We start from the raw sequence: 16,916 nt of genomic DNA on the forward strand, positions 1-16,916 counted from the left end.
TATCCCTTCAGTAGCCAACCAGTTTGTATGGAGTACACTGGAGCAACTTGACTGATCAGTAAAACACTGCTTTTGTTGTCACCGCAAGGCTTCCCCCGTCGGTTGTTTCACTGAGACACTACTGAGTAACTATAACTCAACACAGTTTATACACATAACATTCATATACATACTAACAAACAAACAAACAATTATTTATCGCAATTTTCTCATCTCTGTTTGAACGTACACCCAGGTAAATATTCCTGTAGTCTTCTCATACCGACTATGGACCCATTCATTGTTTAACTTCACTGTTTTGCAAATCCTAATTGAATATTACACATTGACATTGAACTTTACTTGATAAGCACGTCTTCATTGCATTCAGCAGCCTATATGTGAGCATCTATGTGTAAGCTGTTCTTCTTTGCATTTATCAGCAGCAAGCAATTCTTCATTGCACATGCATATGAAAATAGTAAAACAATTCCAATGCGTTAGCGAAACCTTCTATATCAGGAGTGTCCATCATGATGCTGGGAATAGAACCTCTTTCCCAGAATAGTTCAACCTTCATTACTCAACTGATCATAACTCCGCAATGAGCACATTTCAAAGTATCATTCCTCTACATATATTCAAAAATCTGTGTAAATGTTTAATATTTCTTATATTTGTTGATGTCATTCTGTGTGCATGTGGCCTAAACCCAATCTCTGTGTGGCAATTTTAATTTAAACAAGTTGAACTCTGCCTCTGATCATTTAAAAAAGGTGTGTACCAATATCAACCTTTCTCAGGTAATTACTGATCCTACAAAACCAAAGAGATCCTTCAAGGTTGTCCCTGATTGGCTCAATCTTAACAAATCAAAGGTAGAAAATCCGCAGTATCTGAACTTGGTGTTAGTTATCACTGCTCAATAGCCTGTATCAGAATTGCAAAAATGAAAACATTAGGTCCACGCTTGGTATCCAGATCCTGAAACATCTCCATGAGCAGGCTTTTTTTTAACTGATCTGTTGAATAGTTATATGACACTGTTAAAATCCCAGATGAAGATCTAGCACTTGACCATTTTTGTAAATCTTCTAATTCCATAGTTGATAAACACGCCCCTTTTAAAAAGTATAGAACTTAGAACAGGTCTATCCCTGGCTTTCGGCAGAACTGTCTTCTTTACTTTTTTTTCCCCTTGTCCTGTTCAGCATTATGTCAGAAGAATTGTAGTCTGAATACCTTTGATGCCAAACAGATTTGTTTTGCCAAGGGAAGTTTTATAAATGTAAAGCTCCCCTTGATGCCCATTTATTTATTTCTGTTTACAAGGAAAGAAGAGGAAACAGAACAAAAATAGAAACAAAAACCAGACAACCAGCTGCTACACCTGTAAAAAACAAAACAGACAACAATCCATGGCCTATGAGGGGAATCCAGCCTTAGCGCCACCAGGAGCACCTGAAAGCAGACAAGCAGAGAAAAAACAAACACACAAACAAACAAAAACAAGCACAAGAAGCGGCAATCGCATACAACACAGCTGTGGATATAGATGACCTGAGACGACATGATAATACATCAACTGCTTAGTGACCATGCTACTGGACTAATGAATGTGTGTGTGTGTGTGTGAGAACATGCAACACCCATGGCACAGGACCAACATGATAACCGTGCTTAGTTATGAGTGTATAAGCGTACAGGGCCACAATCCACAGCCCCCCCCCAAGCAATCAGAAGCAGGCAGAGAGGGCCACAAGACCCAGGCCACCAGCAGCCCCCACAGAGCAAAGAACCCAGGCAGCCCACTGCAGGGGCAACCACGCATCCACCCAGAAGACTGCAGAGGAAGCCCCCGGAAAGAGCCCCCATAAGCATAGGGCAGAGGCCCTCCGGGAACCAGGGGTAACAGCCCACCGACCCCGCCAGGCCCCAGCCGCCCAGACATGGGCCGTGCACTGGACCTGGGCCCCAGGAGCCCGAGCGCCCCCAAACCCCCCGGCAGAGGCCCCACCCAATACCCAGGAGGGCCAAGCGCCCCAGACAGCCACAAAGTGGGTCAGCGCCTGCCCCAGCGCCCCTGGCCAAGTGCCCTGGGAGTCAAGACGTGCCCACAGGTGGGTGAAGTCGCGAGCAGTGGGGAGAGGCAACGCTGATGCCCCATCGGGAGAAACACAGGCAGGCCAGGCGACAGCAAGTCCCAGATCCAGGCCCAATCATTACCACACACACTTTCACGTCCCATACATCCACACATCCACACATCCACACATCCTACCTCCCTCGACTCTGCTGGGGTGTAGTGCAGCGGGCACACCAGGAGGCCAGCAACCCCCCAGCCACCACAGGCCCCGAACCAGCAGAAAAATTAATTAATCCTCCTGGCCCCTCCTGCCCCGAGCAGACACCAGGAAGCAGGGGTGTGCGAAGAAGACCCCTCCCCTCACCCTTCTGGCTCTTCAATATTTTCTAATAGTGAGCAATTAAAATTGAGGGGCAGCCAAACTTGTAGAACTGGGAGCGCGGCACTCTGGGCAGCCTACATACCCAAAGAGCCCCGCCCACTAGATGCCACTCAGTGTAACCACCCCCCAAGACCTAATGTGTGTGTGTGAGTGTGTTTGATAAGTAGTAATGTCTAAGGTGTAATTAAAACAGGGGCAGGGAACTGCAGAGTGCAACCAAAGGGGACCACCTACGTGGCCCCATCCACTACATCACATCATCTATCTTAGACAATAATTTATATATTTTTGATAGTAGGTTTGGGGTACAGATGCTTAGAAATTCTGCTACCCTAGTCGGGGGTTGTAAGTCTGGTTGGTGGAGGATATATCCATCCATCCATCCATCATCTGCCGCTTATCCGGGGGTCGGGTCGCGGGGGCAGCAGCTTGAGCAGAGAAACCCAGACGTCTCTGTCCCCGGCCACTTCCTCCAGCTCTTCCGGGGGGACCCCGAGGCGTTCCCAGGCCAGCCGAGAGACATAGTCTCTCCAATGTGTCCTGGGTCTCCCCCGGGGTCTCCTCCCAGTGGGACGTGCCCGGAACACCTCCCCAGGGAGGCGCCCAGGGGGCATCCTAACCAGATGCCCGAGCCACCTCATCTGACTCCTCTCAATGCGGAGGAGCAGCGGTTCTACTCCGAGCCCCTCCCGGATGACTGAGCTTCTCACCCTATCTCTAAGGGAGAGCCCAGACACCCTGCGGAGGAAACCCATTTCGACCCGATTCTGAGGTCGCCAAATGGGACACCCTCAAAGCCCTGGCTCCGCCTAGAAATTCTGTCCATAAAAGTTAGGAACAGAATCGGTGACAAAGGGCAGCCCTGACGGAGTCCAACTCTCACCGGAAACGTATCCGACTTACTGCCGGCAATGCGGACCAAACTCTGGCACCGGTCATACAGAGACCGAACGGCCCCTATCAAGGGGTCCGGCACTCCATATTCCCGGAGCACCCCCCACAGGACTCCACGAGGGACACGGTCGAACGCTTTCTCCAAGTCCACAAAACACATGTAGACTGGTTGGGCGAACTCCCATGCACCCTCCAGGATCCTGCCGAGGGTATAGAGCTGGTCCACTGTTCCACGGCCAGGACGAAAGCCACACTGCATCTCCTGAATCCGAGGCTCGATTATCCGACGGATCCTCCTCTCCAATACCCCCGAATAGAACTTACCAGGGAGGCTGAGGAGTGTGATACCCCTATAGTTGGAACACACCCTCCGGTCCCCCTTTTTAAAGAGGGGGACCACCACCCCAATCTGCCAGTCCAGAGGCACTGTCCCCGATGTCCACGCGATACTGCAGAGGTGTGTCAGCCAAGACAGCCCTACAACATCCAGAGCCTTGAGAAACTCAGGACGGACCTCATCCACCCCCGGGGCCTTGCCACCGAGGAGCTTTTTAACCACCTCGGCAACCTCAGCCCCAGAAATGGGAGGCCCCGTCTCCGAGCTCTCCGACTCTGCCTCTTCCGAGCACGTGTTGGTAGGATTGAGGAGTTCCTCGAAGTACTCCCCCCACCGACTCACAACATCCCTAGTTGAGGTCAGCAAAGCCCCGTCCCCACTGTAAACAGTGTTGACTGTGAGCCGCTTCCCCCCCCTGAGACGCCGGATGGTGGACCAGAATCTTTTCGAGGCCGTCCGGAAATCGTTCTCCATGGTCTCACCGAACTCCTCCCAGGCCCGAGTTTTTGCCTCAGCAACCGCCGAAGCCGCGGCCCGTCTGGCCCGTCGGTACCTATCAGCTTCTTCCAGGGTCCCACTGGCCAAAAAGGCCCGATAGGACTCCTTCTTCAGCTTGACGGCTTCCCTCACCACTGGTGTCCACCAGCAGGTTCGAGGGTTGCCGCCACGACAGGCACCGACCACCTTACGGCCACAACTCCGACCAGCTGCCTCGGCAATGGAGTCACGGAACATGGCCCCACCTAAAATATGGTTGAAGATCTGCCGGAGGTGGGAGTTAAAGCTCCTTCTGACGGGGGATTCTGACAAACGCTCCCAGCAGACCCTCACAATACGTTTGGGCCTGCCAGGTCTGATCGGCATCCTCCCCCACCAGCGGAGCCAACTCACCACCAGGTGGTGATCAGTTGACAGCTCCGCCCCTCTCTTCACCCGAGTGTCCAGGACATACGGCCGCAAGTCCGATGATACAACCACAAAGTCGATCATCGAACTGCGGCCAAGGGTGTCCTGGTGCCAAGTGCACATATGGACACCCTTATGCCTGAACATGGTGTTCGTTATGGACAGTCTATGACTGGCACAGAAGTCCAACAACATAACACCACTCTGATTCAGATCGGGGGGGCCGTTCCTCCCAATCACACCCCTCCAGGTCTCACTGTCATTGCCCACGTGAGCATTGAAGTCCCCCAGCAGAATGAGGGCGTCTCCGGTAGGAGCATTCTCCAGTGCCTCCCCCAGAGACTCCAAAAAGGGTAGGTACTCTGAACTGCTGTTTGGCGCATAGGCACAAACAACAGTCAGGACTCGTCCCTCCACCCAAGGCGGAGGGAGGCTACCCTCTCGTTCACTGGGGTAAACCCCAATGTACTGGCACACAGCCGGGGGGCAATAAGTATGCCCACACCTGCTCTGCGCCTCTCACCACGGGCAACTCCAGAGTGGAAGAGAGTCCAACCCCTCTCAAGAGTACTGGTTCCAGATCCCAAGCCGTGCGTCGAGATGAGTCCGACTATATCTAACGGTCTGATGAAGTTTCAACAATAAACAACAAACTTTGTATTATGAGAAAGAACCAGACTCATTCTGCAGGAATCCGAAAATAAGCTCTATTTTACGAGTTATGCACGAATTCGGATTCTCCTATAAAACGAATTCCTTAACTCAAACCAAGTTAAGACTGCTTTGTCCTTCATATTTATTCATGTCTAATCAAGTTTCAATGATAAACAACGTTGTACTTTGTAGAATGAGAAAGAACTTCTTCAGCAATAAGCATCTCTCGACAAATGACGAAATACAGATTTTGCTATAAAATTAATTGCTATCAGCCTGACTTAAAACTGTTTGTCTTCCTTATTTATCCACTTCAAATCAAGTTTCAACAATTAAAAAAAATTTGTAGTTTGAGAAAGAACAACTTAATCTTGAGCAATCAGTATAAAAAGAGGGTAAGCAAAGGTGCGAATGTCAAACCATACATGATCAAAACAGGGAGCGGAGGTGTTTGGCTGAGACAAGGTGTGAATGTCCACCCATAATTAATGAAAAGCGGGCAACAAGTAGGTTCGAATGCCCAACCATACATCATCAAAAGCAGGAGTGGATATGTTCGGCTACAAGAAGGTTTGAACGTCTGACCATAGTTTGTAAAAAGCGGGTAAGAAAAGGTTCGAATGCCCGAACATACACCATCAAAGGAGGGAGCGGAGGTGTTCCGCTGTAAGAAGGTGTGAATGTCCGACCATAGTTGGTAAAAAACGGGTAAGAAAAGGTTAAAATACCCGACTGTACACAATCAGTAGCGGGTGCGGAGTTGTTCGGCTACTAAAAGGTGTGAAAGTCCGACCATGGTTTGTAAAAAGCGGGTAAGAAAAGGTGCTAATTCCCGAAAATGTATGATCAAAAGAGGGAGCGGAGGTGTTCGGCTGCAAGAAGGTGTGAATGTACACCCATAATTACTGAAAAATGGGTAAGAAAAGGTGCGAATGCCCAACTATACATAATCAAAAGCAGGAGTGGATGTGTTCGGCTCCAAGAAGGGTTGAATGTCTGACCATAGTTTGTAAAAAGCAGGTAAGAAAAGGTTTGACTGCCCGAACATACACCATCAAAAGAGGGAGCGGAGGTGTTCCGCTGTGAGAAGGTGTGAATGTCCGACCATAGTTGGTAAAAAGCGGGTAAGAAAAGGTTAAAATACCCGACTGTACACAATCAATAGCGGGAGCGGAGTTGTTCGGCTACTAAAAGATGTGAAAGTCCGACTATAATTTGTAAAAACCGGGTAAGAAAAGGCTTGAAAGCCCGACTATAAACCATCATAAGCGGGAGAGGAGGTGTTCAGCTGCAAGAAGGTGTGAATGTCCACCCATAATTACTGAAAAATGGGTAAGAAAAGGTGCGAATGCCCAAACATACATCATCAAAAGCAGGAGTGGATGTGTTGGGCTACAAGAAGGTTTGAAAGTCCGACCATGGTTTGTAAAAAACGGGTAAGAAAAGGTGCGAATGCCCGACAATGTGTGATCAAAAGAGGGAGCGGAGGTTTTTGGCTACAAGAAGGTTTGAATGTCCGACCATAGTTTGTAAAAAGCGGGTAAGAAAAGGTTCAAATGCCTGACAATACACCATCAAAAGCGGGAGCGGAGGTGTTCCGCTGTAAGACGGTGTGAATGTCCGACCATAGTTGGTAAAAAGCGGGTAAGTAAAGGTTAAAATACCCGACTGTACACAATCAATAGCGGGAGCGGAGTTGTTCGGCTACAAGAAGGTGTGAAAGTCCAACCATGGTTTGTAAAAAGCTGCTAAGAAAAGGTTCTAATGCCCGAATATATACCATCAAAAGCGGAAGCGGAGGTGTTCGGCTGCAAGAAGGTGTGAACGTCCGACCAAAGTTTGCAAAAAGCAGTTAAGAAAAGGTTCGAATGCCCGAATATATACCATCAAAAGCGGGAGCAGAGCTGTTCGACTGCAAGTAGGTGTGAATGTCCAGCCATAATTACTCACAAACGGGTAAGGAAAGGTGGTATTGCCAGACCATACATGATCAAAACAGGGAGCTGAGGTGGTTCAGCTGCAAGGTGTGAATGTCTGACTATAGTTTGTAAAAAGCGGGTAAGACAAGGTGCGAATGCCCGAGAATGTATGATCAAAAGAGGGAGTGGAGGTCTTCGGCTGCAAGGTCTGAATGTCCAACCATAATTTCTAAAAACCGGGTAAGAAAAGGCTCGAAAGCCCGACTATACACAATCAAAAGTGGGAGCGGGAGGTTTTCAGCTGCAAATCCTTCACTCAAACCAAGTGAAAACTGCTTTGTCCTTCATATTTATCAATGTCTAGATTGACTTCAACAAAGAACAACATTGTACTTTGCAGTAAAGAAAGAGCAAATCAAAAGTTTTAGGAATCCGAGAATAAGCTTATTTTCATGAGTTCTGCACGATTATTGATTTTACTATAAATGAATGCCTTCACTCAAACTATGTTAAAACTGCTTTGTCCTTCATATTTATCAATGTCTAGATTGACAACAACAAAGAACAACACTGGATTTTGCAGTAGAAGAAAGAGCAACACTGAAGGATCAGTAATCCGAGAATAAGCTTATTTTCATACGTTCTGCATGATTTGGGATTTTATGTATAAAATGAATTCCTTCACTCAAACCAAGTTAAAACTGCTTTGTCCTTCATATTTATCAATGTCTAGATCGACTTCAACAAAGAACAACATTGTATTTTGCAGTAGATGAAAAAGCAACACTGAAGGATCAGGAATCCGAGAATAAGCTTATTTTCATGAGTTCTGCATGATTTGGGATTTTATGTATAAAATGAATTCCTTCACTCAAACCAAGTGAAAACTGCTTTGTCCTTCATATTCATCAATGTCTAGATTTACTTCAACAAAGAACAACATTGTATTTTGCAGTATAGGAAATAGCAACACTGAAGGATCAGGAATCCGAAAACAAGCTTATTTTCATACGTTCTGCTTGATTTGGGATTTTGCTATAAAATTAATTCCTTCACTCAAACAAAGTGGAAACTGCTTTGTCCTTCATATTTATCAATGTCTATATCGATTTCAACAAAGAACAAGGCTGTATTTTGCAGTATAGGAAAGAGCAACACTGGAGGATTAGGAATCCGAGAATAAGCTTACTTTCATGAGTCCTGCACGATTTCGGATTTTCCTATAAAATGAATTGCTTTGCTCAAACCAAGTTAAAATTGCTTTGTCCTTCATAGTTATCCATGTCTAAAATGTATCAAGCATAAAGTTCCTCATATTACCCTGAATGAGAAAGAAGCATCCCTTTGGTTGAGCAATACGTTCCTTTTGCGGAGTTATGCATGATTTCGGATTTTGCTATAAAATTCATTCCTTCACACCTTTTTTTTTCACCGCATTTTATAGATTATGGTTGGAAATTCTCAACCACTCAAATCCGAAGACCTCTCCTCCCGCTTTTGTTAATATATTTGAACTTTAGTTGGACATTCACCCCTTTTTGCAGCTAAACCACCTCCGCTCCCTGTTTTGATCATGTATTTCTTACCCGTTTGTGAGTAATTATGGCTGGATATTCATACCTACTTGCAGCTGAACACAATCTCTCTCGCTTTTAATTATGTTTGGATATTCGAACCTTTTCTTTACTGCTTTTTGCCAACTTTGGTCGGACGTTCACACCTTCTTGCAGCCGAACACCTCCGCTTCCGCTTTTGATGGTATATATTCGGGCATTCGAACCTTTTCTTACCAGCTTTTTACAAACGATGGTTGGACTTTCACACCTTCTTGTAGCCGAACAACTCCGCTCCCGCTATTGATTGTGTACAGTCGGGTATTTTAACCTTTTCTTACCCGCTTTTTACCAACTATGGTCGGACATTCACACCGTCTTACAGCGGAACATCTCCGCTCCCGCTTTTGATGGTGTATAGTCAGGCATTTGAACCTTTTCTTACCCGCTTTCTACAAACTATGGTCGGACATTCAAACCTTCTTGTAGCCGAAAACCTCTGCTCCCTCTTTTGATTATACATTGTCGGGCATTCGCACCTTATCTTACCCGCTTTTTACAAACTATAGTCAGACATTCACACCTTGGTGCTGAACCACCTCAGCTCCCTGTTTTGATCATGTATGGTCTGGCAATACTACCTTTTCTTACCCGTTTGTGAGTAATTATGGCTGGACATTCACACCTACTTGCAGTCGAACAGCTCTGCTCCCGCTTTTGATTATGTTTGGTTGGATATTCGAACCTTTTCTTAACTGCTTTTTACAAACTTTGGTCGGACGTTCACACCTTCTTGCAGCCGAACACCTCCGCTTCCGCTTTTGATGGTATATATTCGGGCATTCGAACCTTTTCTTACCAGCTTTTTACAAAACATGGTTGGAGTTTCACACCTTCTTGTAGCCGAACAACTCCGCTCCCCCTATTGATTGTGTACAGTCGGGTATTTTAACCTTTTCTTACCCACTTTTTACCAACTATGGTCGGACATTCACACCTTCTTACAGCGGAACACCTCCGCTCCCTCTTTTGATGGTGTATGTTTGGGCATTCGAACCTTTTCTTACCCGCTTTTTACAAACTATGCTCGGACATTCAAACCTTCTTGTAGCCGAACACATCCACTCCTTCTTTTGATGATGTATGCTTGGGCATTCAAACCTACTTTTTGCCCGCTTTTCATTAATTTTGGGTGGACATTCACACCTTGTCACAGCCAAACACCTCAGCTCCCTGTTTTGATCATGTATGGTTGGACATTCGCACCTTGTCTCACCCGCTTTTTGCAAACTATGGTCGGCTGTTCACAGCTTCCTCTCCACCATACTTGTATGGTGGGTTATTCACACCCACTTGCATCCGAAGACCTTTTGTTGATATTTAGTCGGTCATTCGCAGCTTACCCGCTTTTGGCAAACTATGGCCTTCATGCAGCCAAACACCTCTGATCTCGCTTTTGATGATGTAAGGTTGGGCATTCAGACCTTTCTTCACCTGCTTTTCACCAAATATAGTCGGACATTCACACCTTCTTGCAGCCGAACACTTCCGCTCCACCTTTTAGTGTTCTATCACACCTTTTTTTTCACCGCATTTTATAGATTATGGTTGGAAATTCTCAACCACTCTCATCCGAAGACCTCTCCTCCCGCTTTTGTTAATATATTTGAACTTTAGTCGGACATTCACACCTTCTTGCAGCTGAACCACCTCCGCTCCCTTTTTTGATCATGTATGGTCTGGCAATACTACCTTTTCTTACCCGTTTGTTAGTAATTATGGCTGGACATTCACACCTACTTGCAGCCGAACACCACCTCTCTCGCTTTTGATGATGTATGGACCGGCATTCTTACCTTTTCTAACACATTTTTCAGCAATTATGGTCGGAGATTCACACTTACTCACAGCCGAACAACTCCGCTCCCGCATTTGATGGTGTATAGTCGGGCATTCTCACCCTTTCTCATCAGCTTTTTGCAAATTATGATCTGACATTCACACCTGCTTTTGATAATGTATGGTTGGGCATTCGCACCTTTTCTTACCCATTTTTCAGTAATTATGGGTGGACATTCACACCTTCTTGCAGCTGAACACCTCCTCTCCCGCTATTGATTGTGTACAGTCGGGTATTTTAACCTTTTCTTACCCGTGTTTTACCAACTATGGTCAGACATTCACATCTTCTTACAGCGGAACACCTCCGCTCCCTCTTTTGATGGTGTATGTTTGGGCATTCGAACCTTTTCTTACCCGCTTTTTACAAACTATGCTCGGACATTCAAACCTTCTTGTAGCCGAACACCTCCTCTCCTGCTTTTGATGATGTATGGTTGGGCATTCAAACCTACTTGTTGCCCGCTTTTCATTAATTTTGGGTGGACATTCACACCTTGTCACAGCCAAACACCTCCGCTCCCTGTTTTGATCATGTATGGTTGGACATTCGCACCTTTTCTCACCCGCTTTTTGCCAACTATGGTCGGCTGTTCACAGCTTCCTCTCCACCATACTTGTATGGGGGGATATTCACACCCACTTGCATCCGAAGACCTTTTGTTGATATTTAGTCGGTCATTCGCAGCTTACCCGCTTTTGGCAAACTATGGCCTTCATGCAGCCAAACACCTCTGATCTCGCTTTTGATGATGTAAGGTTGGGCATTCAGACCTTGCTTCACCTGCTTTTCACCAAATATAGTCGGACATTCACACCTTCTTGCAGCCGAACACTTCCGCTCCACCTTTTAGTGTTGTATCACACCTTTTTTTTCACCACATTTTATAGATTATGGTTGGAAATTCTCAACCACTCTCATCCGAAGACCTCCTCCCGCTTTTGTTAATATATTTGAACTTTAGTCGGACATTCACACCTTCTTGCAGCTGAACCACCTCCGCTCCCTGTTTTGATCATGTATGGTCTGGCAATACTACCTTTTCTTACCCGTTTGTTAGTAATTATGGCTGGACATTCACACCTACTTGCAGCCGAACACCACCTCTCCCGCTTTTGATGATGTATGGACCGGCATTCTTACCTTTTCTAACACATTTTTCAGCAATTATGGTCGGAGATTCACACTTACTCACAGCCGAACAACTCCGCTCCCGCATTTGATGGTGTATAGTCGGGCATTCTCACCCTTTCTCATCAGCTTTTTGCAAATTATGATCTGACATTCACACCTGCTTTTGATAATGTATGGTTGGGCATTCGCACCTTTTCTTACCCATTTTTCAGTAATTATGGGTGGACATTCACACCTTCTTGCAGCTGAACACCTCCTCTCCCGCTATTGATTGTGTACAGTCGGGTTTTTTAACCTTTTCTTACCCGTTTTTTATCAACTATGGTCGGACATTCACACCGTCTTACAGCGGAACACCTCCGCTCCCGCTTTTGATGGTGTATTGTCAGGCATTTAAACCTTTTCTTACCCGCTTTTTACAAACTATGGTCGGACATTAAAACCTTCTTGTAGCCAAAAACCTCCGCTCCCTCTTTTGATCATACATTGTCGGGCATTCGCACCTTATCTTACCCGCTTTTTACAAACTATAGTCAGACATTCACACCTTGGTGCTGAACCACCTCAGCTCCCTGTTTTAATCATGTATGGTCTGGCAATACTACCTTTTCTTACCCGTTTGTGAGTAATTATGGCTGGTAATTCACACCTACTTGCAGTCGAACAGCTCTGCTCCCGCTTTTGATTATGTTTGGTTGGATATTCGAACCTTTTCTTAACTGCTTTTTACAAACTATGGTCGGACGTTCACACCTTCTTGCAGCCGAACACCTCCGCTTCCGCTTTTGATGGTATATATTCGGGCATTCGAACCTTTTCTTAGCAGCTTTTTACAAACCATGGTTGGACTTTCACACCTTCTTGTAGCCGAACAACTCCGCTCCCGCTATTGATTGTGTACAGTCGGGTATTTTAACCTTTTCTTACCCGCTTTTTACCAACTATGGTCGGACATTCACACCGTCTTACAGCGGAACACCTCCGCTCCCGCTTTTGATGGTGTATTGTCAGGCATTTGAACCTTTTCTTACCGGCTTTTTACAAACTATGGTCGGACATTCAAACCTTCTTGTAGCCAAAAACCTCCGCTCCCTCTTTTGATCATACATTGTCGGGCATTCGCACCTTTTCTTACCCGTTTTTTACAAACCATGGTCGGACTTTCAAACCTTCTTGTAGCCCAACACATCCACTCCTGCTTTTGATGATGTATGTTTGGGCATTCGCACCTTTTCTTACCCATTTTTCAGTAATTATGGGTGGACATTCACACCTTCTTGCAGCTGAACACCTCTTCTCCCGCTTATGATGGTGTATAGTCGGGCTTTCAAGCCTTTTCTTACCCGGTTTTTACAAATTATAGTATGACATTCAGACCTTCTTGCAGCTGAAAACCTCCACTCCCTCTTTTGATCATACATTGTCGGGCATTAGCACCTTTTCTTTCCCGCTTTTTACAAACCATAGTCGGACTTTCACATCTTTTAGTAGCCAAACAACTCCGCTCCCGCTATTGATTGTACAGTCGGCTATTTTAACCTTTTCTTACCCGCTTTTTACCAACTATGGTCGGACATTCACACCTTCTTACAGCGGAACACCTCCGCTCCCTCTTTTGATGGTGTATGTTCGGGCAGTCAAACCTTTTCTTACCTGCTTTTTACAAACTATGGTCAGACATTCAACCCTTCTTGGAGCCGAACACATCCACTCCTGCTTTTGATTATGTATAGTTAGGCATTCGCACCTTTTCTTACCCATTTTTCAGTAATTATGGGTGTACATTCACACCTTCTTGCAGCCGAACACCTCCGCTCCCTCTTTTGATCATACATTTTCGGGCATTCGAACCTACTTGTTGCCCGTTTTTCATTAATTATGGGTGGACATTCACACCTTGTCTCAGCCAAACACCTCCGCTCCCTGTTTTGATCATGTATGGTTTGACATTCGCACCTTTGCTTACCTTCTTTTTATACTGATTGCTCAAGATTAAGTTGTTCTTTCTCAAACTACAAAATTTTTTTAATTGTTGAAACTTAATTTGAAGTGGATAAATAAGGAAGACAAACAGTTTTAAGTCAGGCTGATAGCAATTAATTTTATAGTAAAATCTGTATTTCGTCATTTGTCGAGAGATGCTTATTGCTGAAGAAGTTCTTTCTCATTCTACAAAGTACAACGTTGTTTATCATTGAAACTTGATTAGACATGAATAAATATGAAGGACAAAGCAGTCTTAACTTGGTTTGAGTTAAGGAATTCGTTTTATAGGAGAATCCGAATTCGTGCATAACTCGTAAAATAGAGCTTATTTTCGGATTCCTAAAGAATGAGTCTGGTTCTTTCTCATAATACAAAGTTTGTTGTTTATTGTTGAAACTTCATCAGACCGTTAGATATAGTCGGACTCACCTCGACGCACGGCTTGGGATCTGGAACCAGTACTCTTGAGAGGGGTTGGACTCTCTTCCACTCTGGAGTTTCCCGTGGTGAGAGGCGCAGAGCAGGTGTGGGCATACTTATTGCCCCCCGGCTGTGTGCCAGTACATTGGGGTTTACCCCAGTGAACGAGAGGGTAGCCTCCCTCCACCTTGGGTGGGGGGACGAGTCCTGACTGTTGTTTGTGCCTATGCGCCAAACAGCAGTTCAGAGTACCTACCCTTTTTGGAGTCTCTGGGGGAGGCACTGGAGAATGCTCCTACCGGAGACTCCCTCATTCTGCTGGGGGACTTCAATGCTCACGTGGGCAATGACAGTGAGACCTGGAGGGGTGGGATTGGGAGGAACGGCCCCCCCGATCTGAATCAGAGTGGTGTTATGTTGTTGGACTTCTGTGCCAGTCATAGACTGTCCATAACAAACACCATGTTCAGGCATAAGGGTGTCCATATGTGCACTTGGCACCAGGACACCCTTGGCCGCAGTTCAATGATCGACTTTGTGGTTGTATCATCGGACTTGCGGCCGTATGTCCTGGACACTCGGGTGAAGAGAGGGGCGGAGCTGTCAATTGATCACCACCTGGTGGTGAGTTGGCTCCGCTGGTGGGGGAGGATGCCGATCAGACCTGGCAGGCCCAAACGTATTGTGAGGGTCTGCTGGGAGCGTTTGTCAGAATCCCCCGTCAGAAGGAGCTTTAACTCCCACTTCCGGCAGAGCTTCAACCATATTTGAGGTGGGGGACATTGAATGGGCCATGTTCCGTGACTCCATTGCCGAGGCAGCTGGTCGGAGTTGTGGCCGTAAGGTGGTCGGTGCCTGTCGTGGCGGCAACCCTCGAACCTGCTGGTGGACACCAGTGGTGAGGGAAGCCGTCAAGCTTAAGAAGGAGTCCTATCGGGCCTTTTTGGCCAGTGGGACCCTGGAAGAAGCTGATAGGTACCGACGGGCCAGACGGGCCGCGGCTTCGGCGGTTGCTGAGGCAAAAACTCGGGCCTGAGAGGAGTTCGGTGAGACCATGGAGAACGATTTCCGGACGGCCTCGAAAAGATTCTGGTCCACCATCCGGCGTCTCAAGGGTGGGAAGCGGCTCACAGTCAACACTGTTTACAGTGCGGACGGGGCTTTGCTGACCTCAACTAGGGATGTTGTGAGTCGGTGGGGGGAGTACTTCGAGGAACTCCTCAATCCTACCAACACGTGCTCGGAAGAGGCAGAGTCGGAGAGCTCGGAGACGGGGCCTCCCATTTCTGGGGCTGAGGTTGCCGAGGTGGTTAAAAAGTTCCTCGGTGGCAAGGCCCCGTGGGTGGATGAGGTCCGTCCTGAGTTTCTCAAGAATCTGGATGTTGTAGGGCTGTCTTGGCTGACACGCCTCTGCAGTATCGCGTGGACATTGGGGACAGTGCCTCTGGACTGGCAGATTGGGGTGGTGGTCCCCCTCTTTAAAAAGGGGGACCGGAGGGTGTGTTCCAACTATAGGGGTATCACACTCCTCAGCTTCCCTGGTAAGGTCTATTCGGGGGTATTGGAGAGGAGGATCCGTCGGATAATCGAGCCTCGGATTCAGGAGATGCAGTGTGGCTTTCGTCCTGGCCGTGGAACAGTGGACCAGCTCTATACCCTCGGCAGGATCCTGGAGGGTGCATGGGAGTTTGCCCAACCAGTCTACATGTGTTTTGTGGACTTGGAGAAAGCGTTCGACCGTGTCCCTTGTGGAGTCCTGTGGGGGATGCTCCGGGAATATGGAGTGCCGGACCCCTTGATAGGGGCCGTTCGGTCTCTGTATGACCGGTGCCAGAGTTTGGTCCGCATTGCCGGCAGTAAGTCGTATACGTTTCCGGTGAGAGTTGGACTCCGTCAGGGCTGCCCTTTGTCCCCGATTCTGTTCCTAACTTTTATGGACAGAATTTCTAGGCGGAGCCAGGGCGTTGAGGGTGTCCCATTTGGCGACCTCAGAATCGGGTCTCTGCTTTTTTGCAGATGATGTGGTTCTGTTAGCGTCGTCAGGCCGTGACCTTCAGCTCTCACTGGAGTGATTCGCAGCCGAGTGTGAAGCGGCTGGGATGAGAATCAGCACCTCCAAATCCGACACTATGGTTCTCAGCCGGAAAAGGGTGGAATGCTCTCTCCGGGTCGGGAATGAGATCCTTCCCCAAGAGGAGGAGTTCAAGTATCTCGGGGTCTTGTTCACGAGTGACGGACGAATGGAGCGGGAGATTGACGGGCGGATCGGTGCGGCGCCTGCAGTGTTGCAGGCTCTGCACCGACCCGTCGTTGTGAAGAGGGAGCTGAGCCAGAAGGCGAAGCTCTCTACTTACTGGTCAATCTACGTTCCCATCCTCACCTATGGTCACGAGTTGTGGGTAGTGACCGAAAGAACAAGATCGCGAATACAAGCGGCCGAAATGGGTTTCCTCCGCAGGGTGTCTGGGCTCTCCCTTAGAGATAGGGTGAGAAGCTCAGTCATCCGGGAGGGGCTCGGAGTAGAACCGCTGCTCCTCCGTATTGAGAGGAGTCAGATGAGGTGGCTCGGGCATCTGGTTAGGATGCCCCCTGGGCGCCTCCCTGGGGAGGTGTTCCGGGCACGTCCCACTGGGAGGAGACCCCGGGGGAGACCCAGGACACGTTGGAGAGACTATGTCTCTCGGCTGGCCTGGGAACGCCTCGGGGTCCCCCCGGAAGAGCTGGAGGAAGTGGCCTGGGACAGAGACGTCTGGGTTTCTCTGCTCA

Source organism: Leuresthes tenuis, unplaced genomic scaffold, assembly GCF_036924035.1.
Source record: "Leuresthes tenuis unplaced genomic scaffold, fLeuTen1.0.hap1 SCAF_8, whole genome shotgun sequence".
In the NCBI taxonomy this organism is placed as follows: Eukaryota; Metazoa; Chordata; class Actinopteri; order Atheriniformes; family Atherinopsidae; genus Leuresthes; species Leuresthes tenuis.